This window comes from Panthera uncia, chromosome B1, assembly GCF_023721935.1.
Source record: "Panthera uncia isolate 11264 chromosome B1, Puncia_PCG_1.0, whole genome shotgun sequence".
Classification (NCBI taxonomy): Eukaryota; Metazoa; Chordata; class Mammalia; order Carnivora; family Felidae; genus Panthera; species Panthera uncia.
Genome location: NC_064811.1, coordinates 124,630,462 through 124,658,044, shown reverse-complemented (window position 1 = coordinate 124,658,044; position 27,583 = coordinate 124,630,462). Strand labels below are relative to the sequence as shown.

At 34.9% G+C, this 27,583-nt stretch overlaps 1 protein-coding gene across 11 annotated transcripts in view; it reads left to right on the top strand.

Annotated features, from left to right (window-relative positions):
• Positions 1–27,583, top strand: part of IQCM (IQ motif containing M) — a 649,001-nt gene that overhangs the window by 11,836 nt on the left and 609,582 nt on the right. The window contains exon 1 of one of the 11 annotated variants that reach the window (XM_049632278.1): positions 9,252–9,314. The exons of the other annotated variants lie outside the window; for them this stretch is intronic. The gene's annotated coding sequence lies outside the window, so the exon portion shown is untranslated. Of the gene's footprint in view, positions 1–9,251; positions 9,315–27,583 lie in introns of those variants that run through there. 11 annotated transcript variants of the gene reach the window in all.

The window sequence follows — 27,583 nt, the reverse complement described above, 5'->3', positions numbered from 1 at the left end:
TTCTTGATGTCTGTTGCATGTATACTCTCTTCCATGTTGTGGAAGAAAAACAAAACTTTAGTTCTCAACCCATATTTATTTTTCTGCTGATATTTAATCTCTATGTTGAGTTTAAGATTTAGGATTCCAGGGTGATAGTTTAAATGTGTACTGTTTGCACTAATGACAATTTTCAAGTAATCAAATGGGAATCTGGAGTTTTGCTTCTTATTCTATAACAGGCTCTTCATTCAAACATCCCTGTGGTGTAAAATAAGGACATCATATGAAGTGTGCTTATATTTCTGATGTGGAATGAACCTTTTAGAATTCTTAGCCATTCAATAGCATGACTGCAGGTTAAAAATTTTCTAGGTAGAAAGCATAATTACAGTCAATGAAAGAAAGGGAAAAAAACAACAAAAGACAGTAATAAAATTTAGTCAGTAAATAATGTTACTTACAAAAGCTATTTATATTAATGAAATATGAAACATAAATCTCATTATTAATCCTTTCATTGGAAATTTTGGTACCTGAATAAAATTATTCATACTTTATATTGCCTTCCTTTTTAATTACTGCAAGTTTGATTATCTAAAATAACCATTGCTCTTTCTAAAATGAAGTCAATGATCTAACATATAAGAGGCTGTTAGGGAGTATAAATTCATAATATTTATGTTAATATTGAGATGATAAATTTAAAAAGACATTAAAATTGGATGACTGAGCTACTTACTTGAAGTCATCAGATTGTTTTAGCATAAATGTATAAGAGCTAGATTTGGCATGTATTTATGTATTTAATTGATACTAGAGGGAAGTGGGTGTGCATATGAGTGTATGTTTTTCCTTGACATATGGCCTGACCCCTGGGTTATCTCAGAGTGGAATTTATAGTTGCTGAGTCGTGCTGTTTCACTGTCATTTTTGATAATCATATTATGATTTCAACCTATGCTGTAGGGAGAATTTCTTTCTTAATTGTGCAAGGATCTTCCCTTAGTCCTTAATTTATCTTTTAATTTACAGCACAGATTGTCATTGTCTAATTACCCTCACAAGTTATATCATGTGAGTTATTCATCCCACTAACACTTCAGGGTTTCTTGCATCAGAGAACACATTTTATTTGAGTTTATCCTTTTATGGTAACTGATCCATAGTAGAGGTTATACTTAAATACTTTTGACAGGTCTCTTTAATTAAATTCAAAACATCATTCACCTTCCTTCCAAATATAAATTGTATATTTGAATGGTGGTGGACCTTGGAAGAAATAAGCATCTATGTTTGTCTACTGCATGATTTTTTAATCTCCACAATTAATCTAAGGTATGGTTGGGTTAGGTTAATATTATTCCTACTTTAAAAATGAAGAAATTAAGATTTAAGAGAGTAGGTAACCATCCCAAAGTTATCTGAACTAGTAAAATGTGGAAATTGGATTTGAAGCCAGGTCTTTCTGACTCCAAAGACTGCTGTCAATCACTAATGTGCCAACTGCCTAAAAACACAGTAAGTAGTAAGTTGGTTCTGTAGATGCAGTGGTGAGTAAAAATAAACACAGTTCCTCCTCTCCTGAACTTTACAGTCTCATTGGAGAAGATTGATAGTTTCCAAATATATTAATATAGAAAGTATACCACAACTGTGATAAATGCTCTGAAGGAAGAGGACACACCTTTATTGGCCTGAGTAATATTAACTGAAGAAGCTTGAACTCAGATGGGAACAGTAGGAGTTAACTCCTGAGCAATGATGGAGGAGCATTTCAGAAGGAAGGGCAAGTGCAAAGAACCTGTGGAAGGAGATAGCATGATGCTTTCCACATGAAAATGTAGGGCAGGACAGCTGAGGTGAAGAAAACTGAGGGGGTATAGTTTTGGGACTCTGGGGAAAGATGCAAAACAAGGCTGACTTTTCAAAAGTGTTTTTTTTTTTTTCCTTTATACCAAGAACAGTGGGAAGCCATGAAGGATTTAAATCAGGTGTGGTCTGATTAGATTTGTGATTAATAGGGGTGAGCATTTATCAGAATATCATGCAGTTGAGCTCCTTAGAGACCTCCATAGATATGGGGGACATTTTCATTTTCCACTTGTGTTGAGTACACTTGGAAAGAGCCCTCTAGTTGGGTTTCTGTTCCCTCTTTGTGTGTAACTTCCTAACATTTTAGGCTCTCTGAGATTTTCCAGCTGCGTAATATGTGTGAATGTCATCTCTAGAACTATAACATGCTGTATGCTGTATGTCAGGCATTTTTATAAGCCGTAGCTTGATACTCAGTATCAATCCAGTGTAATTAGTCTATTACCACCCAATTTGATGGACAGTAGATAGCTTTCTTCTTTCTGATATCTCAAATTCCCTCCTAGAAAAGAGCACAGATTCACTTCTTAGTGGCAGAACTGACCAGGCATGTGAAGATCATAAAGTGCTAAAAAGTGAGTGCTAAAAAGGCATCCTTGATGGTAGGGGTGAAGTCCAGGTGTAGCAGGTTGAAGGGAGGAGGAAATACCAGATGAAGATAGGTGAACATCAGAAACATACCAAAGGGAATGAGGGAGCCATAAATCCCCTAAAATTTTTTGTTGTCAGTTTTGTCCTGGGGTGTTGAAAAATGCATGAACACACAATTTATTTATTAACTTAATTAATTTGATTTGTTTATATCTAGACAGACTCTATAATGGCACGTAGAGGGCACAAACATAGTACATCACCTCTGGTTGTAGTTTGTGCTCTCTAGAGCTCTCATAAAGTCAGGCATTAAGATGATAGTTCTTAGCAGGGATAGTGGAAAGCCACTGTCACCCCAGTGGATAGGGAAAGCATGGGATCAGAGGAGTCTGGGAAGGCAATAACTGCAACATGAGGACAGTGATGATGCTATATCCATGGTGCCTAGCAGAATGTGTAGAAACTAGCAGCACTAAATATAAATTTATTGAAAAAAATGAATGAATGAAGTAGAGATGTTTTAGGGTTGGGGTCATATAGAAAAAGAAACAGGAACATGGGAGCCTTGGAATTGCATTACAAGTGGGGTTTTCATTTTGAAGAATGTAGCAAGAATCCAGTTATTAGGCCCAGGGAACAAAGTCAGTAGGAGACTGAGAGCAAGGCTAAATTAATATAGGATTGCTTATCTGAGGTCCTTAAATTCTTCAGGATTAGAAATCTTGCTGCAGAACTGATCTTGTAGTTGGGAGTGAAGAGGTCTTAGATTTAAGAATTAGAAGGATGAAGTGAATCATCGTAATAGCAGACCTCTTCCTGAACTGATTTTCTGGTTCAGTCAGCAAGAGTGTTATTTCTTTCTGTTTTCTGATTGTTTTCTTTTGCTTTTTGCTTGTATTGGACTTTTATGTTGCCTTAAGCTACTCACTGGGCTGCTGCAGCAAAGAAGTGTGAATCTGAACAAGTTTCCTCTTTTTTGTTTTCCCTTCTTCAGGTTAATACTGTTTAACGCAAAATGTTTTTATTAGGAACCTATTTTTTTTTCTTCTCATGTGTTTTATCAGATAGGAACATGGTGGTTTCTGGTGGGTATTCTGACACCTGAATTCTGGATAGCCCCAAATGAAAGGATATTAGTATCATGGTATTTTTGTAGAGGCTGCAATTTGATCTGTATATCATATGGCTGTTAGCCTTAGATAGTGAAAAATCTAAGTTTCTGGTACAAATAATCTTTTTTGTGTTTAATCATTTAGTAACATTTTCCTGATGTTCCTTATAGAACTACATGTCATCTATTTTTAGTCCATGTAGTGTGTGTATATCTCCAGGGGAGAGTATAACCTCTACTGAACAAAGAGAACATGTGGCCCAAGCCAAGGCTTTCAGAGCCAGTGAATTTATCCATGGACCTTTGCTAAAATTAAGGCAAACAGAGTTTACTGACAGAGTTAGCCTAGAACTGTTGGAAGCCATCTTTTCACTGTATATAGGGATCCTCCTGGGGACAGAGCCAACATAGGTGAGGGCTGAGAGATAGAAAGATGGAAAATGAGTCCTGATGAAATTTTCAAGCCCCTAGATCCAGCCATGCCTGTGATGTGTTACTTTGTTTAAATTTAATGAGCCTATGCATTCCCCTTTTGCTGACCTTAAGTTTTACTTTGCTCTCTGGAACCTGTTACAGAAACAGATCCAGTTTTCTTTGTTTATGGAAGATAGACATACAAAATTAGTTAATGGTAAATATTAAATAGTGATAGAGGATGAAATAAAAATCAAATTTTATCAAATGCCAAGTATTTCGTGAACGATTAAGATAGACTCTATAAGTATAGTTAGTCTAAGGTTACATAGTTGATATGGGAATAGTTGGTACAAAGGACCTTATTGGCTTAATGAGCTCTAGGTTTTTGTAATAGCTATTGCTATTTTTTACAATAGCATATTTTACTTTTCAGTAAAAAAAGAGACTTTCCAACATTTATATGCAATTGAGATCCTTATCTCTGGGGGCGACTGGGTGGCTCAGCTAGTTAAGCTTCCGACTTTGGCTCAGGTCATGATCTCGTGGTTCATGAGTTTGAGCCCTGAGTTGGGCTCTGTGCTGACTGCTCAGTGCCTGGAGCCTACTTCAGATTCTGTGTCTCCCTCTCTCTCTTCCCCTCCCCCTCTTGTGCCCTGTCTCTCTTTCTCAAAAATAAATAATAAAAAAAAGAGGTTTATCTCTTGATCTGAATTCTTTATTATTATTATTATTTTAAATTTATATCCAAGTTAGTTAGCATGTAATGCAATAATGATTTCAGGGTGGACAGTGATTCGTCCACAGCATATAAACCCCTGTGCTCATACCAACAGGTGTCTTCCTTAATTCCCCTTGCCCATTTAGCCCATCCCCTCACCCACAACCCCTCCAGCAACCCTTTGTTCTCTGTATTTAAGAGTCTCTTATGTTTTGTCCCCCTCCCTGTTTTTATATTATTTTTGCCTCCCTTCCCTTATGTTCATTTGTGTTGTATCTTAAATTCCACTTATGAGTGAAGTCATTTGATATTTTTCTTTCTCTGACTTATTTCGCATAGGAAAATACACTCTAGTTCCATCCACATTGTTACAGATGGCAAGATTTCATTCTTTTTGATCACCAAGTAATATTCTATTGTACATATATATACCACATCTTCTTTATCCATTCATCAGTTGATGGACATTTGGGCTTTTTCCACAATTTGGCTATTGTTGATAGCACAGCGATAAACATTGGAATGCATGTGCCCCTTTGAAACAGCACACCTTTTCTCAATCTGAATTTTTGCCCTTTTCTGAAGTACCTGATTAAGAAATTTGAGCAGGTATTTGCCTGAGAAATATCATTTACCAGAAAGCCATATATTGTGACCTAGACTAAAATGCTGATCGTTATAGATAATTCTTTAATAAAGAAGAAATATAGATATGGATAGGGAGAGAGAGAGAGAGAGAGAGAGAGAGCGAGCATGAGTGGGGAAGGGCAGAGAGACAGAGAGAGAGAGGGAGACACAGAATCCGAAGTAGGTTCCAGGCTCTGTGCTGATAGCTCAGAGCCTGACCAGGGCTTGAACTCATGAACAATGAGATCATGACCTGGGTTGAAGTCAACTGACTGAGCCACCCAGGCACCCATGGATACAATATATTTTACAAGTAGCTTACTAAGGGCATGAAGGGAGCTAAACATTCTGAGGACAATCCGGTTGGAGCTAAAAGCCCAGGGATTGTGTGGAAGGTTTGTCAATGAACAATAGTAATACAAAGAGAAGGCTCGAAGGATTAATTTGGCTCTCTTCATTCAGTTTCCAGTAGAAAAATCAAGTAAACAAAAAATATAGAACCATTGGAATCATCTGCCTCTTCTCAGTTGAGCTATAATATGTGGTTACATTGAAAACTTAGCAGGTGAAATGCAATTGTTAAATACTGATTTATTTAACAGATAAATGACAGTGGGTATTTTTATTCATAAATAGTATGAGTTTGCTGGTCATTCAGGAGTTTTAATTTTTTTAAGGTGTCTAAATATAGCTTGGCAAATTATAAGTCATCTTAAAAATGTCTGTAGATATGAATTTTAATAGGATGCACCTGAGAATTTTTTACATTTACTGAAATCAGCCTATTGATTTCCTTGTTTAAAAACTGAAGTCAGAGGATAACCACTCTTAAAGATATGGTGGGGAATGTGATTTCAAGCATCTACATATTTAAGGAAAAATGTGAAATTCTGTAGATATATTTTAAAAATCAGAAAGTTATTTCAGTAATGTATACAAAACAGTCTTGTAAAGAATATATAATCTGAATGATACAGTAAGGCTAATTTGATCACAGTGTTCTCTAAGCTTAATTGACTATTATTAAGATATCCTTTTTTTCTTTTCCTTTGTAATCACTTTATTTTGTAGAAAAAAAAAGAATTCATTTACTTTCAGGACAAGTATAATCTCGGTTGTTCTTCTTGAAGCTAGAATTTTTTATCTCATATTGTCTCTAGTCCCCTACATGAGGAAACCCATTCTCTCCTTTTTGAAAGTTGGCCTGATAGTACTCTGTCCACTGATATTGTCTAACAATTGCATGAATTGATTAGATGGCTTAGGTGTTCCAGTAATTTTTTGTTTAGGAGTAAAGTAAGAGTAACAATTTTCCAGTTCCTCCCACAGCTAGTCTGGGGTATAGATACCATCCTTTCAGAGCCTAATTTCTCAAATAAGTGCTTTAAACCATTTTTTCTCCTGCCTTACCACTCACTCACTGCCTAACACCCTGTAATTTGGCTTCCCCATTCAACTTTGTAGAAGGTGTACTGATCTCCTAATTACTAATCCAAATGGTATTTTCTCAGCTCTCTTGCTTATCAAGCTCTCTGCTGAATTAATCACTTGATCAAATATTTCTACTTGAAATACTCTTGTTTTAGTGACATATTAATGACATTACACTAATTTGGGGCTTCACTATTACTTTCCAAAAGAATATTTTATTATTCTACTAGAATGTTTTATAAAAGTGATATACACCCATTTCATGTAAAGTTACAAAGAAGAAAGCTGAAAATTGCTAAGTCCTCACTCAGAAATAGCATCTGTTATTAAATAAACATTCTCTACATTATAGATGGATGCATAGCCATATGAAGTGAATGGAAAGCACTTAAATAGAAATAGTTTTATTAAAATAGGATCAAAGTATATACTATTTCTGACAGACTCTGACATAGTCCCTAGCAACCCTGCCTCCTGGTATTCATACAACCCACCAGTAAAGACATCTGAGCCAGGAGTTTTTTTTTTAGGAAGGTTTTTAACTACAGATTTGACTTACTCAGTAGACTTCTTTGCCATTCATGTCTTTTTTTTTTGAATGAGCTTTGGTAGTTTGTGTCTTTTAAGGAATTTTTCCATTTCATCGAAATTGCTTAATTTATTGGCATAAATTGTTAATATTCTCTTATTTTAATTTCTATAGACACTAGTGATATCACCCTTAATTGTGATATTGGTAAATTCTATTTTATCTCTCTCTCTCTCTCTTTTTTTTTTTCTTTTTGCTGATCAGTCTTGCTACAAGTTTATCAATTTTATTGATGTCAAAAGAACTAGCTTTGAATTTCATTGATTTTTCTCTATTTTTGTTTTCTGTATCATTGATTTTCACTTTGATCTTTATTATTATTTTCTCTTACTTAATATGGATTTAATTTATTATTCTTTTTCTGTGTGTGTGTGTGTGTGTGTGTGTGTGTGTGTGTTTAGTTAAGGTGGAAGCTGAGGCCATTGTTTTGAAAACTTTATTTTTACCTAATATAGACATTTGGTGCTATGTTTCTTTGTAGATACTACTTTATTATTTTATTTTATTTTTTTAAATTTAAATCCAAGCTTGTTAACATACAGTGTAATAATGATTTCAGGAATAGAATTTAGTGATTCATCACTTACATATAACACCCAGTGCTTATCTCAACAAGTGCTCTCCTTAATGCCCTGTGCCCATTTAGCTCATCCCCCCACCCAACACCCTCCAGCAACCCTCAGTTTGTTCTCTGTATTTAAGAGTTGTCTCAGACTATGAGTCCAGAGTTCTCTCTTGTCCAGCAAGAGAGTGGACGCAGAATTAAATTTGAGAGAGGTTAATGTCCAGGAGGAGCCAAGAGCCCCGAACAGGGTTTTCATCTCTGTATTTATTGAGCTCTCAAGATCTTACACACATGGTGAATGTGAAGAAAATAAGATCTTATACTCGTGAATGTGGAGAAAACAATCAGATAGTAACCATTAACTTGTGTGAGTAAGAAGCAAAAGGTCTGGGGGACAAGTGGAGTTTGTGATCAAGGTACATTGGTGCCAGATGGAAAGTAATTTCCTGCAGATGATATAACAAGTTACTCATGATCCTATTATAATATCTTGCTAGCTATCCTTGGCACTTTCACCCCATGGTGGCAGCAGCTTTCTGACCTAAGCTTTTTTCTAACCCATTTATTTAAGTGAACTTATTTCCTCACGAGGAGTATCTTATGATTTATCTCCCTCTCTGTTTTTATTTTTGCTTTCCTTCCTTTACTTTCATCTGTTTTGTGTCTTAAATTCCACATATGAGTGAAGTCATATGATATTTGTCTTTCTCTGACTTATTTAGCATAGCATAATGCACTCTAGTTCCATCCACGGTATTGCAAATGGCAAGATTTCATTCTTTTTCAGTCTTTTTGGTCACTGAGTAATATTCCATTATATATATTTACCACATCTTCTTTATCCATTCATCAGTCAATGAACATTTGGTCTCTTTCCATAATTTGGCTATTGTTGGTAGCACTGCTATAAACATTGGGGTGCATGTGCCCCTCCAAAATAGCACTCTTGTGTAAAAGCTACTTTAATTGAATCCCATAAATTTTAGTATGTTGTATTGTCATTTTTATTCAGTTCATAATGTTTTCTAATTTCTCTTTTGATTTCTTCTTTGACCTTTGAGTTATTTAGGAGAGCACCACTTAGCTTCCAAACATTTAGAGATTTTTCTGCTATGTTTCTGTTATTGCTATCTATGTTTCTGTTGTTTCTTTCCAATTTAGTGCCATTGTTGTCAGAAAACGTACTTTACATGATTTATATTGTTTTAAATTTATTAAGATTGTTTTATTCCTTGAAATGTGCTCTATCTACCCAATAATTATTCTGAGTCTACTTGAATTGAATGTGTTTTTGTCTGTTGTCAGGTAGAATGTTCTGTAAATGTCAGTTAGATTAAGTTGGTTGATAGTATTATGCAAGTGTTTTATATCCTTACTGACCTTCTGCCAATTTGTTCTATTAGTTACTAAGGTAAGTATGTTGAAATCTCTGACTATAAATTTTATTTTATTGATTTATCCTTTAAGTTCTGCCATTTTTTGCTTAATGTATTTTAAAGCTCTGTTACTAGGTACATAAGCATCAAGGATTGTTATGTCCTCTTGATAAATTGACTTCTTTATCACTGTGAAATAACTCTGTTTATCTCTGGTGAAATTTTTTGCTATAAAATCTGTTTTGTCTGATATTAATATAACTACTTCAGCATTATCTTGATTAGTGTTAGCATGGTATATCTTTTCCACTCTTTTTCTTTTAATCTATTTCTCTCTATATTTTAAGTGGATTTCTTATAGGCAGCATATAGTTGGTTGTTCCTTTTTACCCAACAAGAAACACTCATTTCAAAGGATTTTAAATTTGCAGTATTTATACCATTTACATTTAATATTAGTATTGATATGTTTGGGTTTAAAGCTTTCATCTTGCTATTTGTTTTCTATTTTTTCCATTTTTTGTCCTCTTTTTCCATAACATAGTTAGCTTATAAGTTTGCTTCCATTTCTTTTCTCCTGGCCTTTGTGCTATTTTCATATATTTTACTTCTTTTTTAAAAAGTTTTTATTTAAATTCCACTTAGTTAACATACAGTGTAATATTAGTTTCAGATATATGATATAGTGATTCAACACTTCCATATAACACCCAGTGTACTTCACGGCAAATGTGCTCCTTAATCCCCATCACCTGTTATATATATGTGTCACAATATATTGTTAATATTTTCACTTTAAACAATTTTTTGAAAGACATTTAAAAAATGATTAAGCCTTTGTATTTACCCACTAGTTATCATTTTCTGTTTGCTCCATTCCTTTGTTTAATTTTTTTTTAACATTTATTTGATTTTGAGAGACAGAGCACGAGCAGGAGAAGGGCAGAGAGAGAGAAAGGGAGACACAGAATCTGAAGCAGGTTCCAGGCTCTGAGCTGTCAACATAGAGCCTGACATGGGGCTTGAACTTACAAACTGCAAGATGATGACCTGAGCTGAAGTTGGATGCTCAGCCGACTGAGCCACGCAGGCACCCCTTCATTTCTTTGTTTAGATCCAGGTTTCTATATTATATCATTTTGCATTTGAAGGAAAGCCTTACTTTCACAATTATTATAGCGCATGCTTGCTGGTGATAAATTCTTTTCTATGTCTGAGAAGGTCTTTATTTACTTTTGTGTTTTTCAAATAGCTTAGGTTAGATTTAATTAAGATATTGTAACTCCATTTTAAGTATACAATTCAGTGATTTTTAGTGTATTTGCAGAGTTGTGCAACTATCCCCACAGTCTAATTTTAGAACATTTCCATGATCTCAAGAACAAATCTTATGCCCATTTGTACTAAATCCTCATTCCTTCCCCCAGCCATATGCAATCATTAATCTACTTTATGGCACTTTTACTGGGCATTTCATATAGCTAGGATAATATAAATAGCATTAATTTGTGTCTGGCTTCTTTCATTAAGCCAACATTTTTGACATTCTTCCATGTTGTAGCATGTATTGGGACTTTATTGCTGTGTTAAATCACCAAATAGAATTCTGTTGTATAGGTGTAAACACATTCATCAGTTGATGGGTATTTGATTTTTTTCCATTTTTTGGCTGTTTTGAATAATGCTGCTGTGAACATTTGTGTGTAACTCTATGTGAATGTATTTTCATTTCTCCTGGTAGATATCTAGGAGTTGAATTGCCAGTTTATATGGTTATTCTATATTTAATATTTTGAGAAACTGACAAATTATTTTTTAAAGTAGTTACACCATTTTACACTCCCATTAGCAGTGTATGAGGGTTCCTATTTCTCCACATCCTTGTCAACACTTGTTATTGTCTGTTTTAATTATAGCCATTCTAGTGGGTGTGAAGTGGCAAATCATTATGGTTTTGATTCGCATTTCCCTAATGACTAATGATGTTGAGCATCTTTTCATGTGCTTATTGATCATTAGTAAGTCATATTTTTTAAGGCTTTCTATTTTTAAGAGCAGTTTTAGGTTTACAATAAAATTTAGAGCAAGGGACAGATTACCTATATACCTGCTGCCCCTACACATACATAGCCTCCCCCATTATGAACATCACTTACAAGAATGGTACATTTTTTTTTCTTTACCAAGGATGAACTTAAATTGGCACATTATGGTCACCCCAAATCCTTGGTTTTTCTTAAGGTTCATTCTTGGCATTGTATCTTACATGGGTTTGTAAAAATGTGTAATGACATAGATCTATCATTATAATTTCATACAGAGTATTTTCACTGCCCTAAAAAAACTCCTCTCTCCTCTGCCTGTGTCTCTATCTTACCCCTGCTTCCTAGAAACCATTTGATTTTTTTTTTGTCTTCACAGTTTTACCTTCTCCAGAATGCCAGATAGTTAGAATCATATAATAGTAATACACATTTGAGGTTCCCCTGTATGTTTTCATGGCTTGATAGCTCTTTTTAGCGCTGAATAATATTCCATTGTCTAGATGTACCGCAGTTTATTTACCCATTCATCTACCGAAGGACATATTGATAGCTTCCAGGTTTTGGCAATTATGAATAAAGTTGCTATAAATATCCTTATAGGTTTTTGTATGGACATAAGTTTTCAGCGTCTTTGGTAAATACCAGGGAGAATGAGTACTGGATTGTATGGTAAGTTTAGTTTTGTAAGAAACCAAGTTGTCTTCCACAGTAGCTGTACCATTTTGCATTCCCACCAGTGATATATGAGAGTTGCCATTGCTCTGCATCCTTGTCAGCATTTGGTTTTGTCAGTGTTCTAGATTTTAGCCATTTTAATAAGTATATACCTTTGTTTTTGAAAGCTTTTTTTCCCCCATAGGTTTAGAATTTTAGGTTGCCAATTCTTTTCTTTTAGTACTTTAAAAATGTGACCCCACTACCTTTTGGCTTTTCACTGGTTTAATTTGTATTTTTGTTTCCCTGTATGCAATGTGTCTTTTCCTTGGCTGCTTTTAGGTTTTTCTCTTTATCACTGGTTTTAAACAATTTCTTGTGGTTCATTTTTTTCTTGTGCTTGGGTTAATTGAGTTTCTTGCATATATGGTAATATAGTTTTCATCAAATTTGGAAATTTTGATGAAGTTTGGTGGTTGTATTTTCAAATATTTTTCTGTGTTCTCTCTCTCAAGGATTCAGTTAAACAATGAGCAGAACGTTGATAAATTGTAGGATCAGTTTAAATATTCCCACAACTCACGGACACTTTGTTCATTTATTTTCCAGCCTTTTTTCCTTATGTGTTTCAGTGTGGGTGATTTCTACTGATACACTTACAGGTTTACTAATTTTTCCTCTTGCAGCGTTTATCTCTGTTAATCCCATCTGGTGTATTTAAAATTTTTTGTAATGTTTATTTATTTTGAGGCACAGGGAGAGAGTGAACATTGGAGGAGCAGAGAGAGGAGGAGAGACAAAATCTCAAGTAGGCTCCATGTGGTCAGTGCAGAGCCTCATGTGGGGCTTGATCTCATGAACCACAGGATCATGAGCTGAGCTGATATCAAAAAAGTCATATGCTTAACCGATTGAGCCACCCAGGTGTCCCCAGTATATATTTTTAAATATCTTAGACATTGAAGTTTTCACTTCTAGAAGTTATATTTGAGTCTTAAATATCTTCCAGGTTTTTGCATAACATGCTCAATCTTTCTTCTAGCTATTTGAACATATGGAATACAGCTGTAATAGCTAGTCTAATGTTCTTGTCTACAAATTTTATCATCTGTGTAATTTCCATGTTGGTTTTAATTTAGGTTTTTCCCCCTCCTTATTGTTCATATTGGCCTGGTTTTTTGCATGCTTGATAATTTTTGATTGGATGTCAAACATCGTGAATTATACCTGCTGGGTACATCTTGGCCAAAAGTGGAAGCCCTAGAAATTATCATACAGGTTTAAATACAAAATACCACAATCAGCTTTACTTACATTTAACAGAATCAAAACATTCTACAGTGGGAATGAAAGAACAGTAGAATGTTATTTAGCCAGGAGTCAACAAAATACAGCAGGCAGGTCAAATTCAGCCCAAGGCCTGTTTTTGTGCAGCTTGGGGGTTAAGGTTGGTCTTCACATTTTTAGAGTTATAGAAGAAATAAAGAAAGAAAAACATAAGAGAGATTGTGTGCATCCCACAAAGCCTAAATATTTACTTTGTGCCAATCTACAGAAGAACTTTGTAAAAACAATTCTGAAAAGATCTAAGGTTACTAAAATTATTATGAAGAATAAATTAAGTTGTTTGGGCCATTAAAAAAATTTCAGGCTTCAATTTTTGAGATAATATAAATTTTCTCCCTCATGTGAATTATGAGGAAATATTCTAATATCCTTTTACTTCCTCTTACCACTTCTCCACCAGTCTTTCAGCTTTGTCAGTTATATTATTTCTCTTTGTCAAAGTTTAAAGCATTCAAAATGTATTTTCTAGCAAATTTCTGTAGTTGTCTAACTAGATTTATTTAAATTGATTCAATGCCCACCAACACTTATTTTATTCATTCTTGCTTTTCCATTTCCGAACCCCTTATGTCATTAATTTCTTGACTGGTAGAACTTCAGTTTTCATAAAGCTATTGTAGAAATTATATTTCTTATGATTTTTTTTTGCTTAATAAAGTCAATTGCCTGAATCTAAAGAGGAAAATCTGATTGAGTATAAAATAGTAAAGTAATTCTCTCTTTCTCTTAGAACATTTTAGTCATTGCTCCATTGTCGTGTGGAAGTTGTTGTGAAATATGGAGTTAGTCCAATTCCCGTGATTAGGAAATATATGTGTATGTGGGTGTGTATATGCTCATATATATATATATATATATATATATATATACACACACACACACACCCACATACACATACACAGTAAAACCTTGGATTGGGAGTTACTGGTTATGAGAGAGTGTTCCACAAGATGAGCAAATAAATTTTAACTTGATAAATAAGCCATGTCTTGCAATACAAGTAGTACATGATGCTGAATGTCACATGATCACAATGGAGCCAATGGTTCTTCTCTCTCTCTCTTGCTGTGGGATTGTGGGTGATCATTTCCCATGCTCGGATGCTCGGTCTCAGGCTGTAGTGTTTGGCAGAAATTGGTGATTTTTCAGAACATTGGAAGGTGCCCACAACTGGTACTACCAGATACTACCAGGTAGTACCAGGTACAACTCGTACTACCACAACTGGTATTTTTTGTCACTTCAAAGCACCTAGGAACAGTCCTTTGCTTTTCCATACAAGAGTAAGCTCAGGAATTCTTTGCTTCATTCTAGATCAGGCTGTCTGCAGATACAGACCCTTTCCTCTGCTGCCTTATTGCCAGTTACATTAAATACAGTATATGACAAGAGTTTATTAATACTGTGCTATAGTCAACATCTGTACAAGCATATACAATGGCCCCCACGCAGAAAAAGATTCCATTGAGCCAAAAGATAGCAGTGATTCTGTTGGTGATAATGAAAGTCGTCTTACACAATAACCCTCCTCTCTATTGTCTCCCTCACACCAGTCACAGAAGTTTTCAAAGGTAAGTGCAGGTTAATTTGCTTATTTTTCTTTATATTTTGTATTTTCTTTATTATTTTCTATTATATTACACTATTATAATCATTTTTATATGAATATTTTTGGGCTGTGGAATGAATCATCTGAGTTTCCATTATTTCTTATGGGGAAATTTGCTTTGATATACGAGTGCTTTAGATTACGACATGTTTCTGGAACAAATTATGCCTGGAAACCAAGGTTTTACTGTATATATATTTAAATGTTTACTGTATATAATGTTTTAAATGTTTTTGAGAGAAAGAGTGTGAGAGAGCATGAGCTGGCAGGGGAGATAGAGAAAGAGGGAGAGAGACAATCCCAAGCAGGCTCTGCACTGCTTGATGGGCTCAATCCCATGAACTGTGAAATCAGGACCTGAGTTAGACGCTTAACCAACTGAGCCACCCAGAGGCCCCAATTAGAAAAAATATATCTATCATTTTTCCCTCCTGGATCATGAGGAATTAGGAAATTATAATTTGTTATAGTTCTGAATGCTTTTTCTATTCTATTTGTTAGATTAAATGTATCTCTACACTAAGTCATTTTGTTAACTCCTCTCTCATTTCTTTAATAGTGCATTTGCTTTGATTAATTAATTTAACTTATCTATCAATTTATTTATTTATTTAACACATGTTGCACATATATAGGTTAACAACAGGTAACAACAACAAAAAATCTCTGCCTCCTTGGACTTTACCTTCTGGTACAGGGACAGATACAATAAACAGATAAACATATCAGGTGGTGATATGAGAGTGCTGTGGGGAAAATAAAGTAGTCAGATGTTAGCAGTGCATGTTGAATGGGGGTTGGAATTCCTATTTTTTTTTTCAGGGGAAGTTGTCTCCAACAAAGTGATCTCTGAATAGGTACCTGAAGAAGGTGAGTTGTGAGCTAAGCAGGTATCTGGGAACAGCATTCCAGGCAGAATGCTGAAGGCTCAGCCAGTCTGTCCTATAGGAAATATGGCAAGTCTGTTCTATTTGACAAGCAAAGAGGCCATTGTAGCTAGAGCAAAGTTTGCAGTGGTGAAATGGGAGAAGATGAAGTTAGAGTGGGTAGCAAGGGGCCAAATTGTGAAAATGACTTGGGATTTTACTCTAAGACAGAGACATTGGAAGATACATTAGTTTCATGATGCTGTGTAACAAATTATTACAAATAATGGCTTAAAACAACACATACAGCTTCTATGGGCCAGGATTCTGGGCATGGCTTGAATGTGCTTTGTGCTTCAAGGTCTCACAAGGCTTTATCTACTATATTGGCCAGGCTGCTTTCTCAACTGGAGGCTTGACTGGAGAAGAATCCACTTCCATGCTCATTCAGGTCGTTGTCAGAATCCATTTCCTGTGGTTCTAAAACCACACAGATCCTCAGATCCTAGAAGCCAATGCAGTTCCCAGAGGCTGTTGCAGTTCTTTACTATGTGGGCTTCTTCACAGGGCTGCTCACTTCACCAAGCCCACGAGGAGAGTCACAAGTATCTATTACAGACACAAAGATGCAAGTTCTCAAGGAATAAATCTCAACACAGCAATGATATGGAAATTCTTTTAATGTTACCAGTGTTCTTTAAAAGGATGACACATAAATATCATTGATAAATCAACTAGTTTTTGAGTTTTGTAGAAACTGCTGTCATTTTAGAAATAAAGAGATTGTAGTGACTGAAAGAGGTATTTGAAACAGGTTATATCAGATTGTTAGGAAGCTAATAGTGAAGTGGACAATTCCCACCTGCCACCCCCCCAAAAAAAAGCACACATGCATCCTTTTATCATGGACATTTTTTTTTCCTTGCCTGCATTGAGTGTTTTGATATTGGATGTCAGTAGTTATACGTTCTTAAAGACTGAAAGAAATTTGCCATTTTAAAATATCCAGAAATTTGTTGCCAGTGGCTCTAAGACTAAGGGTAGAATTTTGTTTAGAGGCAGTCTTTTGTCCTGAAAGGAAAATATTAGCAAGTCCTATTGGTCACAGATACAGAATAAATCATTGTCCTGTTCGTAGCTCTGGATTTGGAGAAATAATCCAAACCAGACACTTCAGAGTAGGATGTTAGGTATTCTGTTCAAGACTGGAAAAATCTGATATAACTGGGGACAAAACTTTATATGGAATGAGAAGTCTGGAGGAGTCTGGGATTGGTAGGAGGGAGAACTTATTGCTGGAAGATACAAATATTACTGAGTTTTAAAATATTTGTTTTGAATCTGACTATCTTACCAATTTTTAAAAATTCTGGTCATTGTCACTATTATTATAACAGTCTTATTAGGAAAAGGAGATGATTTTATCTCTTCTTATCCAATATTTATCCATTACAATGTACAAGACAATTTTGAATAACAGTGATGAGGATATCCCTCTTTAGACTCTGATTTTATTTGAAATTGTTTTGGCTCTTACCTTTTTTTTTTGTAGGTCAGCTCTGTCATATAGTTTCCTTTGATTAGTCTGTCTTCATTTATCCACATAATTTTTATTATGAAAGTGAAAATGCCGTCAAACTGGTAAATGTTTTCTCCCTATATTTCTGTACATATATTATAATCAGAAGAACAATGCTTCCCACAAGTTGTCCTTATAGAATTTATATGCATATGTAGTAGTTACAGCGAATGATGAGGCAAGTGTGTTATAGTGGAAAGACATTAGGTGTGCAATTAGAAAATCTCAGCTCAGGCCCTGGTCCCATCATTTATTAGTTGTGTAAACCTTAGGTAACTCATTTACTTTCTCTGAGGCTTAGTTTTCCCATCTAAAAGTGGGGATTGTGTTGTGTTATTTATCTCATGGCTTTGTTCTAGTCAAAAAATAAAATAACATTTTTGAAAAACTTAAATTGCAAAACATTGAATACCATAGTTAGGGTAACTGTATGTCCCAGTTTTCCCTGGACAGACTTGTTTATGTCTGTTATCCTGGCTTAATTTTTAGAAGCACTTCTCTCACTCTGAAAGTATCCTAGTTTGAATAACAGATTAAACTTGGGATTTCATTGTTAATTTCTTTCAATGTTAATTTCATTGTTAATTTCTTTATCCCTGTCATCCTGGGGAGACTGAAAACAGACTAGGGTAGGGATGGTTTTCTAACTATGTGTCACCTACACCACCTAGTCCAGTGCCTTTCACTTAGGGCTCTTGATCTTTGAATTAATGAATGTTTTTAAACAGGTATTGAAACCTGTGATAGTTTTTTTGTGATGGGCATTATTACCTTGGTTGATATCAGAACTTAAAATAGGTTGAGTGGGAGGAACTTACAGCTATGTGATATAGTGCTTGTTACAACTTGCAAGCCCAGTGTAATTTAGAGATGTACCTGCAATGAACTGGAAAATATGTTTTTAGAATCATTAATTTGGTTAAAAGACCTGTATAACACGTAGTGAGTCTGTGAGCTGTGCTGACAAATAGAACTCCTGAAAAGGACATCCTCAGATCAGAAATGAAGAGATAACGTACTATATGCTAACTAATTTGAATGTAAATTTAAAAAAAAAAAAAAAAAGAAATGAAGAGATAATGGTTTTATCTCAGATTCTGTAGTAGGTTTTAATACTTTTAGGGATCCATTTTCTTATTGTTTCTTTTTCTTTAAAGTTTATTTATTTTGAGAGAGAGAAAGAGTGCAAGTGAGGGGAGGGAGGGAGAGAGAGAGAGAGAGAGAGAATCCCAAGCACTGACAGTGCAGAGGCCAATGCGGGGCTTGAACTCACAAACCACGAAATCATGTCCTGAGCTGAAGTCAGACACTTAACCTGATTGTGCCAACCAGGCATCCCTCTTATTGTTTCTTTACTGACAGATTTAAGGTTCTGCTGAGCTTCCATGCATGACTTTCTGGGCTATTACTAGCTTTCTCTCCATAGATCTTGAAAACTTTAGGCATTACTTCCTTACCTGGTCTGAGAAATATGTATTCTGGTCTTATCTTGACATTGACTGGGTCAACTTGGTTTTGGAGAAGCAGCATTCATTCACATACTTATTTTAGAGAAGATTTTGTATTTAATCATTTCAAGAATGTGGGTAGAATCAAGAGATCTATCTTAGAAACTTTGAATTTAGGGTAGAATGAAAGAAAGCAACTTATATTTAAAAATGTTTATTAATTTTTGAGAGAGAGAGAGAGAGAGAGAGAGAGAGAGAGAGAGAGGCAGAGAGAGAGGAGACAGGATCTGAAGTGGGCTCTGTGCTGACAGCAGAGAGCCCAATGTGGGACTTGAACTTATGAACTGTGAGATCATGATCTGAGCCTAAGTCAAAAGCTTAACCGACTGAGCCACCCAGGCACCCCAGAAAGAAATTTATCTTTTAAATGTTCACAAAAAAGGAAGACTGATCCAAAGTGAAATACTTGAGTTGCTGCATTGCCAAAGTAACTTCTTAGATTCCCTCTCCTCTCCTCCCTTCCTCCTCTTTATTTTCTTATATTTTCTTTTTTCTTTCTTTCTTTCTTTCTTTCTTTCTTTCTTTCTTTCTTTTTCTCTTTCTTTCTTTCTTTCTTTCTTTCTTTCTTCCTCTTTCTTCCTTCATTCCTTTCTCTTTCTTTCTTTCTTTCTTTCTTTCACAAAAAGATCCCAAGAAAAATGTTAGCTTTTTTTTCCAGGATTATTAAGTGGCAGTGAAGCAATCAAACCCATAAGCTGTCCACTAATGTGGAAGTGATTACTTGGTGGTGAGAAAAATGAATGTCTCATCATTATTACAGCATCTTAACTTGCTAAATTAAAAAAAAATGAAAGAAATTTTTTCTAACCTCATACACTTCACTCTTAGGAAAGAGAAAATTGGTGTTTACTTCATCTTTCTGAATGTAATTTTTTTTTTCAGAAAGTGGAGATTTTAATTTACTGCAAAGCTTGTTACTGCTGCGGGTTTGTGAGTTGTGGAGATGAAGTGTATTGCAGAGTTAGGCAGCTTGTCTACCTAATTATGCTCTTCTATATTTGAACAGAACTAAGGAGAAAAACTGCTTAAATGCCTTTTGCATTTTTTTCTAACAGTCACTTTTCAGGTATGATAAGAAAAAAATGCCTGTTACTTTTCAAATTGCTTTTATAGTTAGTGTAGCATTAAAACAATATATACTATGACATTTAGGGAAACCTAATATTTGAATAATGATTGATTTTTTTTAAAAAGAGTGAGATGAAACATTAGTGTGCATTTTTCACTGTTTTCACAAATATATAAGAAATACAAGAAAATTGGAAAACTATATGCAAAAAGTGAATTCTTAAAATCAGAGTAGAATGGTGGTTACCAGGAACAGGGTGGAGAAAGGAGATATTGTTTAATGTGTATAGAATTTCAGTTCTGCAAGATGAAAAAGTTCTGGAGACTTGTTTTGCAACAGTGTGAGTATACTTAATAAATACTGAACTCTACACTTGGAAAGGTTAAGATGGTATAATTTATGTTGTGTGTGTGTGTGTGTGTGTGTGTGTGTGTGTGTGTGTGTGTTTTACTACAGTAGTTAATAGAAGCAAATTCTCACCTGGTTAATGTAGTCTATTTTCTGTAAATAAAATTTCTGGATGAGGAACTTACCCAGAAATCTACAATAATGAAGCTTAGGGATACTTATGGTCCATTCGCTTAGGGTGAATGATGTTTACCTTAGAAGCCATGATAAAGCAAGACAAAAGATCAGTCCTTTATAAAATGTATATTCAGTTGTGATAAAATCAGAACTCTGGGCTAGCTAGATGAACTCAGCACTATCGTGTTATTATTGTTATAGATTTGGCATTTCAGGGAAGCTGATTTCACAATTATATTCTAAATCCTTAGTGGTATGCCTAGTTACCATATGGAAGAGATCTTATGCAAAGGGAGATAGATAATAGGGATAAAGTGGTTAAGGGAGCTCGTAATACTAATAAAGCACTTTGGCCAGGGATGTTAAACTCTTGCACACAGTCTTTCATTTTAACTTTTAACGTGCACAAGAGTCAACTCATTTGAATGAACTTCTCTCCACCCCCTCTACTTCTAGTGGAAGTGCTAATGAATAGTGAAGTAGTAGCTGAGAAGAATTGGTAACTAATGATGGAACATCCATGTCTTAACAGTTTGCTATAAAACTGAATGTGAGCAACCTGGGTCAAATCTCAGGAATAGTAACATTATATGGCGATGTAACGATTTATAAGAAATATATAAGAAGAAGAAGCTGTAAAGCAACCAAAAGCACTTAATTGAGGTCCTAGGGATTGCAATCCAGGAGGCACAGAGTCAACTGAAATTAAAAGTGTGTTCTGAATTGTAAATGGGAGTGCAGGCTTATAAAGGCAAAAACCATAGGGTTATGTAATTTGTTTTGAAAGACTTATGATCGGTGCTGGCAGAGTTTAAACTGACTGCCTAGTAACACAATTGGTTATTTAGCTAACACATGTGTTGCATTATGTATTTCAGTTCAAAGTAGAAGGATGTGTCCTAGGAAGTGGTGGAGTTGCAGTTGACAAAAATCAAAAGTTGATGGTGTTAAAGGATTGAAACAAGAGACATACATGTGTAGGCCCTACTTCCTCAGTGTTCTTTTGACTATTTTGAGTGACTGTTAGCAGTGCTTCGTTTTAAACCTTCTTTTGCATTGGCCATTCAGATGATCATCTACAGTTCCTGAACATGCTTCAGAGCCATAAAAGTGAAATGAGTGTCTTGTTATTAATGAAGGTGACTTTTAGACATTACCCAAGGTCAGGGGCTGGTTGCCAGGAGGACCAACCATGTGATTGGAGGGTTGGAACTTTCAGTCTGACTGCCTGAACACCGAGGAGAGGAGAGAGGCTGAAGTCTGAGTTGGCCAATGACCAAAGACTTAGGCAATGACTATATTAGCCTTCATAAAAAGTCATGAGAACAACTTTTTGGCCTGTTTTTTTTTTTTTTTTCTCCCAGAGATCTTCCATGCTTGGGGACCAGAATGCTTCTATGTGTCACCGAGCCAGGCCCTAAGTTCCATGAAGATAGAAGCTTAGGTTTGAGACCCTGCCCTGACTATCTCTTCATTTGGCTGTTGATTTCTATTTTTTTATAATATCCTTTAATAAACTGGTAAACGTGAGTTAAGTGTCTCCCTGAGTTCTGTGAGTCCCTCTAGCAAATTAATTAAACCTAAGGAGGAGATTGTTGGAACCTACAGTCTGTAGCTGGTCAATTAGAGGCATAAGTAAATAGCCTGGGCTTGCAACTGACATCTGAGGTGAGGGTTGTGGTGGCAGTTTTGTGGGACTGAACACTTAACCTGTGCAATCTGATGGTATCTCCAGGTAGTTAGTGTCAGAACTGAGTTGAATTCTTGGGTACCATTAGAGTGTCCCAAGAATTGCTTGGTGTTGTGCAGAAGAGAACCCCTGCTCCCAAATTGGGATTGGTTTTAGAACATCTAAAGGCATGACATGCCAATTTAGAGGGCTCATTAGAGAACACTTAATCTAAATACCCACGTGACGCTTAGTTTATCACTCTTAAACAAGATTAACGAGAATATCTTTACAAATAACAGTAGATTCCAAAGTGGTTGTCAAGTAGATTCTTTAGCAGTTACCTTACATGTATTTAATGGATAGCAATCCCTAAGTGGGCAGAAAGGGGGAACTTACTGCCTGAGGAAAGATCCCATTTCCTCCTTAGTTAGCTCTAACCATTAGCTATTTTCTTCACTAGATTACACAAAACCTGTGTTTGCTTACATTCTTCCTTAGAAGAAGCATTCCCAGTGTCCTTAAGTATTTATTCTTCATCAGACTTCATTCAGGTTTTTAAAAATGTTATCTTAGTTGCTATCCTTTAGATATATTCCATAAAATAATGTTTCTTTTTAAAGTGCGCACAATGTAATACTTGAGGTAACATTGGGCTGTTTTAAGTTTAAGTAAGACTATATACTACCTTGGTTTGAGAGACATTTTCTGTTTGAATTACTATTGGTATTAGTAACCTTTGAAAAGGATAATAGCACAGAACGTGATCTGTGACTAACCAATGTTACCGTGTTGTTTTTAAAGATGCTTCTTGCTTTATGCTTCATTTGCAAACTGGTCTCTCCTCTGCCAAAACTCCAAAAGAGCAGATCTTTTAGAATTCTGATTCTCTCTCTTTTTTGCTTTCCTAGTAATTATTTTTTATGATTATAAAAGCGATGCATTATTAGAGAAAAATTTTAAAATACAGCAAAATTTGAAGAAAAAATATTATTCATGTCATTATTCAGAGATTAACTGTTCATCATTCTGGGTATTTCTATTTTTATGAATGGTGTGTGTATTATGTATGAAATATATAATAGAGAAGGGATTATATTATAAATGCATTTTATATTTTTCCTTTTCTGTTAAAATTATATTTTGAGCTCGCTCACTCAATTATTTTTAGAAACAATGCTTAAGTGGTGCATAGTATTCCATTCATTTATGAACCTTACTTACCTATCAGTTCTTCAGTTGTTGCCTTTTAAATTGTTTACATTTTTGTGAGTTTGAATGATCTAATAATGTACATGTTTATTATACAAATGTACATCCTGCATCAGTGATTTTTTTGAATAGATTTTTGAGGGATTATTAGACCAAAAGATTTGAACATTTCAAAGTCTCAGAGTAATCTCAAAAAAATAGGGTAACCATGTAGTTGATCGTCCAAACAAGGACACTTTTGCCAGAACAAATGCTCAACAGGACAGAACTGGATCAACAGGTTCAAAGACTAGACTGACTGAAATGAAACATAGGGTCACCCTACTACAAGAATATGTGATTATCCTTTTAATTTAAAATACCTCCAATGCTACCCCCATTACAATTTTAAAAATCCTTTAGCATGGCTGATTTTCAATAAAGGTAATAAAAATGTATTGTCATAACAATTCATTATTAAGTACAAGAATTTGTGCTTTGTTATTCATTAGTAGTCTGTTTATGAGTGAATGTGTAACTATGTTGAGTGTGAGAACTTACACACACACACACAATTTAGGACTTACAGTGTAACTCAATAAAATTACAAATATGAATATAATATATTTCAAAACATTATTATTATTATTATTATTATTATTATTTAAATTCCAGTTAGTTAACATACCATATAGTTTTGGTTTTAGGAGTAGAACCCAGTGATTCATCTCTTACCTATGACACCCAGGGCTCATCCCAAAAAGTGCCTCATTAAGGCATTCCTTAATGCCTATCACCCATTTAACCCATCCCCCAACCTACCTCCCATCCAGCAACCCTCAGTTTGTTCTTTGTATTTAAGTCTCTTATGGTTTGCCTCCCTCTGTGTTTTTATCTTATTTTTGCTTCCCTTCCCCTATGTTCATCTGTTGTGTTTCTGAGATTCCACATATGAATGAAATCATATGATATTTGTCTTTCTCTGACTGGCTTATTTCACTTAGCATAATACACTCTAGTTCCATCCATGTTGTTGCAAATGGCAAGATTTCATTCTTTTTCATCACTGAGTGGTATTCCATTGTATGTATATGTATATACATCTTCTTTATCCATTCGTCAGTTGATGGACTTTCGGCTCTTTCCATAATTTGACTATTGTTGATAGTCCTGCTATAAACATTGGGGCACACGTGCCCCTTCAAATCAGCATTTTTGCATCCTTTGGATAAATATCTGGTAGTGCAATTGTTGGGTCATAGGATAGTTCAGTTTTTAATTTTTTAAGGAACCTCCATACTGTTCTTCAGAGTGGCTGCACCAGTTTACATTCTGATCAACAATGCAAAGGGTTCCCATTTCTCCACATCCTCTCCAACATGTATTGTTTTCTGAGTTGTTAATTTTAGCCATTCTCACAGGTGTGAGGTGGTATCTCATTGTGGTTTTGATTTGTATTTCCCTGATAATGATTGATGCTGAGCATCTTTTCATGTGTCTGTTAGCCATCTGGATGTCTTCTTTGGAAAAGTCTTCTTCACGTCTTCTGCTTATTTCTTCACTGGATTATTTGTTTTTTGGGTGTTGAGTTTGAGAAGTTCTTTATATTAGTGGGCCATATATTTGTGGGTACATTTCTGGGTTCTCTATTCTATTCCACTGATCTATGAGTCTGTTTTTGTGCCAGTATCATACTATCTTGATGATTACATCTTTTTTTTTTTCAACGTTTTTTTTTTTTTTTTTTTTTTTTTTTTATTTTTTTTTTGGACAAGAGAGAGACAGAGCATGAACGGGGGAGGGGCAGAGAGAGAGGGAGACACAGAATCGGAAACAGGCTCCAGGCTCCGAGCCATCAGCCCAGAGCCTGACGCGGGGCTCGAACTCATGGACCGTGAGATCGTGACCTGGCTGAAGTCGGACGCTCAACCGACTGCGCCACCCAGGCGCCCCAGATGATTACATCTTTGTAATATAGCTTAAAGTCTGGGATTGTGATGCCTCCAGCTTTGGTTTTCTTCTTCAAGATTGCTTTGGCTATTTGGGATCATATCTGGTTCCATACAAATTTTAGGATTATTTGTTCTAGCTCCATGAAGAATGCTGGTGCTATTTTGAGAGGGATTGCCTTGAATGTGTAAATTGCTTTGGGTAGTATCAGCATTTTAACAATATTTGTTCTTCCAATCCATGATCATGGAATATTTTTTGTATTTTTTGTGTCTTCTTCAGTTTCTTTCAGAAGCTTTCTGTAGTTTTCAGTGTACAGGTCTTTTACCTCTTTGGTTAGGTTTATTCTGAGGTATCTTATGGTTTTGGATGCAATTGTAAATGGGATTGATTCCTTGATACCTCTTTCTGCTTTTTCATTGCAATCAAAGTATTATAAAGAGGAAGACTGAACTAAGTAACCAACCAACAAGTAAATAAATAATGAAAGATAAAAGAACCTTATTAGTCTGTCTTGTCTCCCAAATAAGATGAGAAACAAATTACACTCTACTATAGACTATTTTGAAGAGATGAATTTCATACTGAAAGCAAATAAATTAATTGGCTTGTAATAAGAGGACATTTTAAGAGACTTTAAGAGACAGTATGACAATTAAGTATGGTACAACTATTGTAAGGCAGTCTTTGTCTTTAGCTTTTATTCTGTTGCCTTCATTTTACTTATATCCTGTGATAAAGCATTGTGTGTGATAGGGGCATATATTTAAATGATAATTCTAAGATAAAAAATTAAATAAGACATTTTTAAAAACCACAGATTTTAAAGTGGTTGCCATGAGAATTCTTGGCACACAGTGATAGTTTGTTGGACAGAAGTTCCCTGGGGTCATCTGACAAAAAAAAAAAAAAAAAAGTGTTCTTTGTAGGAAGTGCATAATCACTGATGAATGTTAGGTTTTATTTATTTTTAAAAATTTTTCTTTAACATTTATTTATTGTTGAGAGACAGAGTGTGAGCAGTGAGGGGCAGAGAGAGAGGGAGACACAGAATCTGAAGCAAGTTCCAGGCTCTGGGCTGTCAGCACAGAGCCTGATGTGGGGCTTGAACTCATGAACTGTGAGATCATCACCTGAGCTGAAGTCAAACGCTTAACCTACTAAACCACACAGGTACCCCAATGAATGTTAGGTTTTAGAACTACTTAAAATATGTGAAGAAAGAAGTTAGGGTCTATGTTTATTCAGTATAATACTGGAAGTCGATAAAAGAAAATGAAATGAAAAGCATCCACATTAGTAAAGGAAGAAATAAAACTTTTGCTATTTACACATGACATGATAGTATATACAGAAAACTCTAAAGACTCCACTCAAAAACTACTAGAATAAATGAATTCAGTAGAGTTGCAGGATACAAAATTAATATACAGAAATTTGTTGCATTTCTATACTCCAATAATGAACTAGTGAAAAGGGAAGTTAAGGAAATAATCTCATTTACAATCACACCAAATACCAATAATCTATCTAGTAATAAACTTAACCAAAAAAAAATGAGGAAAGAAAATATAAATCATAAAATTAGACATATAGTAGAAAGAGTACTGGACAAGTAAAGCCAGTTTGTCTTCTTTTCCTCTCTGGATGACTTTCACTTCATTTTCTTTGCCTTATTACATTGATTAGAACTTCCAGTACAATTCTGTAGAGCAGTGATGAGAGCAGATATTGCTTCCGTGTTCCTAATCTTGGGGGAAAATTGTTCAGTCTTCTGAACATCATTATGTATGATGCTAGCTGTAGATTTTTCATAGATCCTCTTTATCAGGACAAGGAAATTTCTTTCCATTCTATTCTCTTCATAGCCTGCTGAGATATGATAATGATGATTGATGATGATGATGATGATGATGATTAAAGAATGGATGTTGGATTTTGTCAAAAACTTTTTTCTGAATCTTTTGAAATTATCATATGGTTTTTCTCTTTTCATTTGTTAATATGGTGAATTATATTTGTTGATATTTGATTGTTAAATTATTCTTTCACTACTGGGATAAACCTCATTTTGTTATGATATGTTATTCTTTATGTATATTATTGGATGTATTTTACTAATATTTTGTGGGGGATTTTTTTAATGTATGTTTGTGAGGGATAGATCTGTAGGTTTTATTTTGTTTTTCTTGTATCTGTCTGATTTTGTCTTAATGCTTGCTTCATTGAAGGAATTGCGGAGTGTTTTCCTTTTTCAGTTTTCTGGAAGAGCTTGTATGGAACTGATATGTT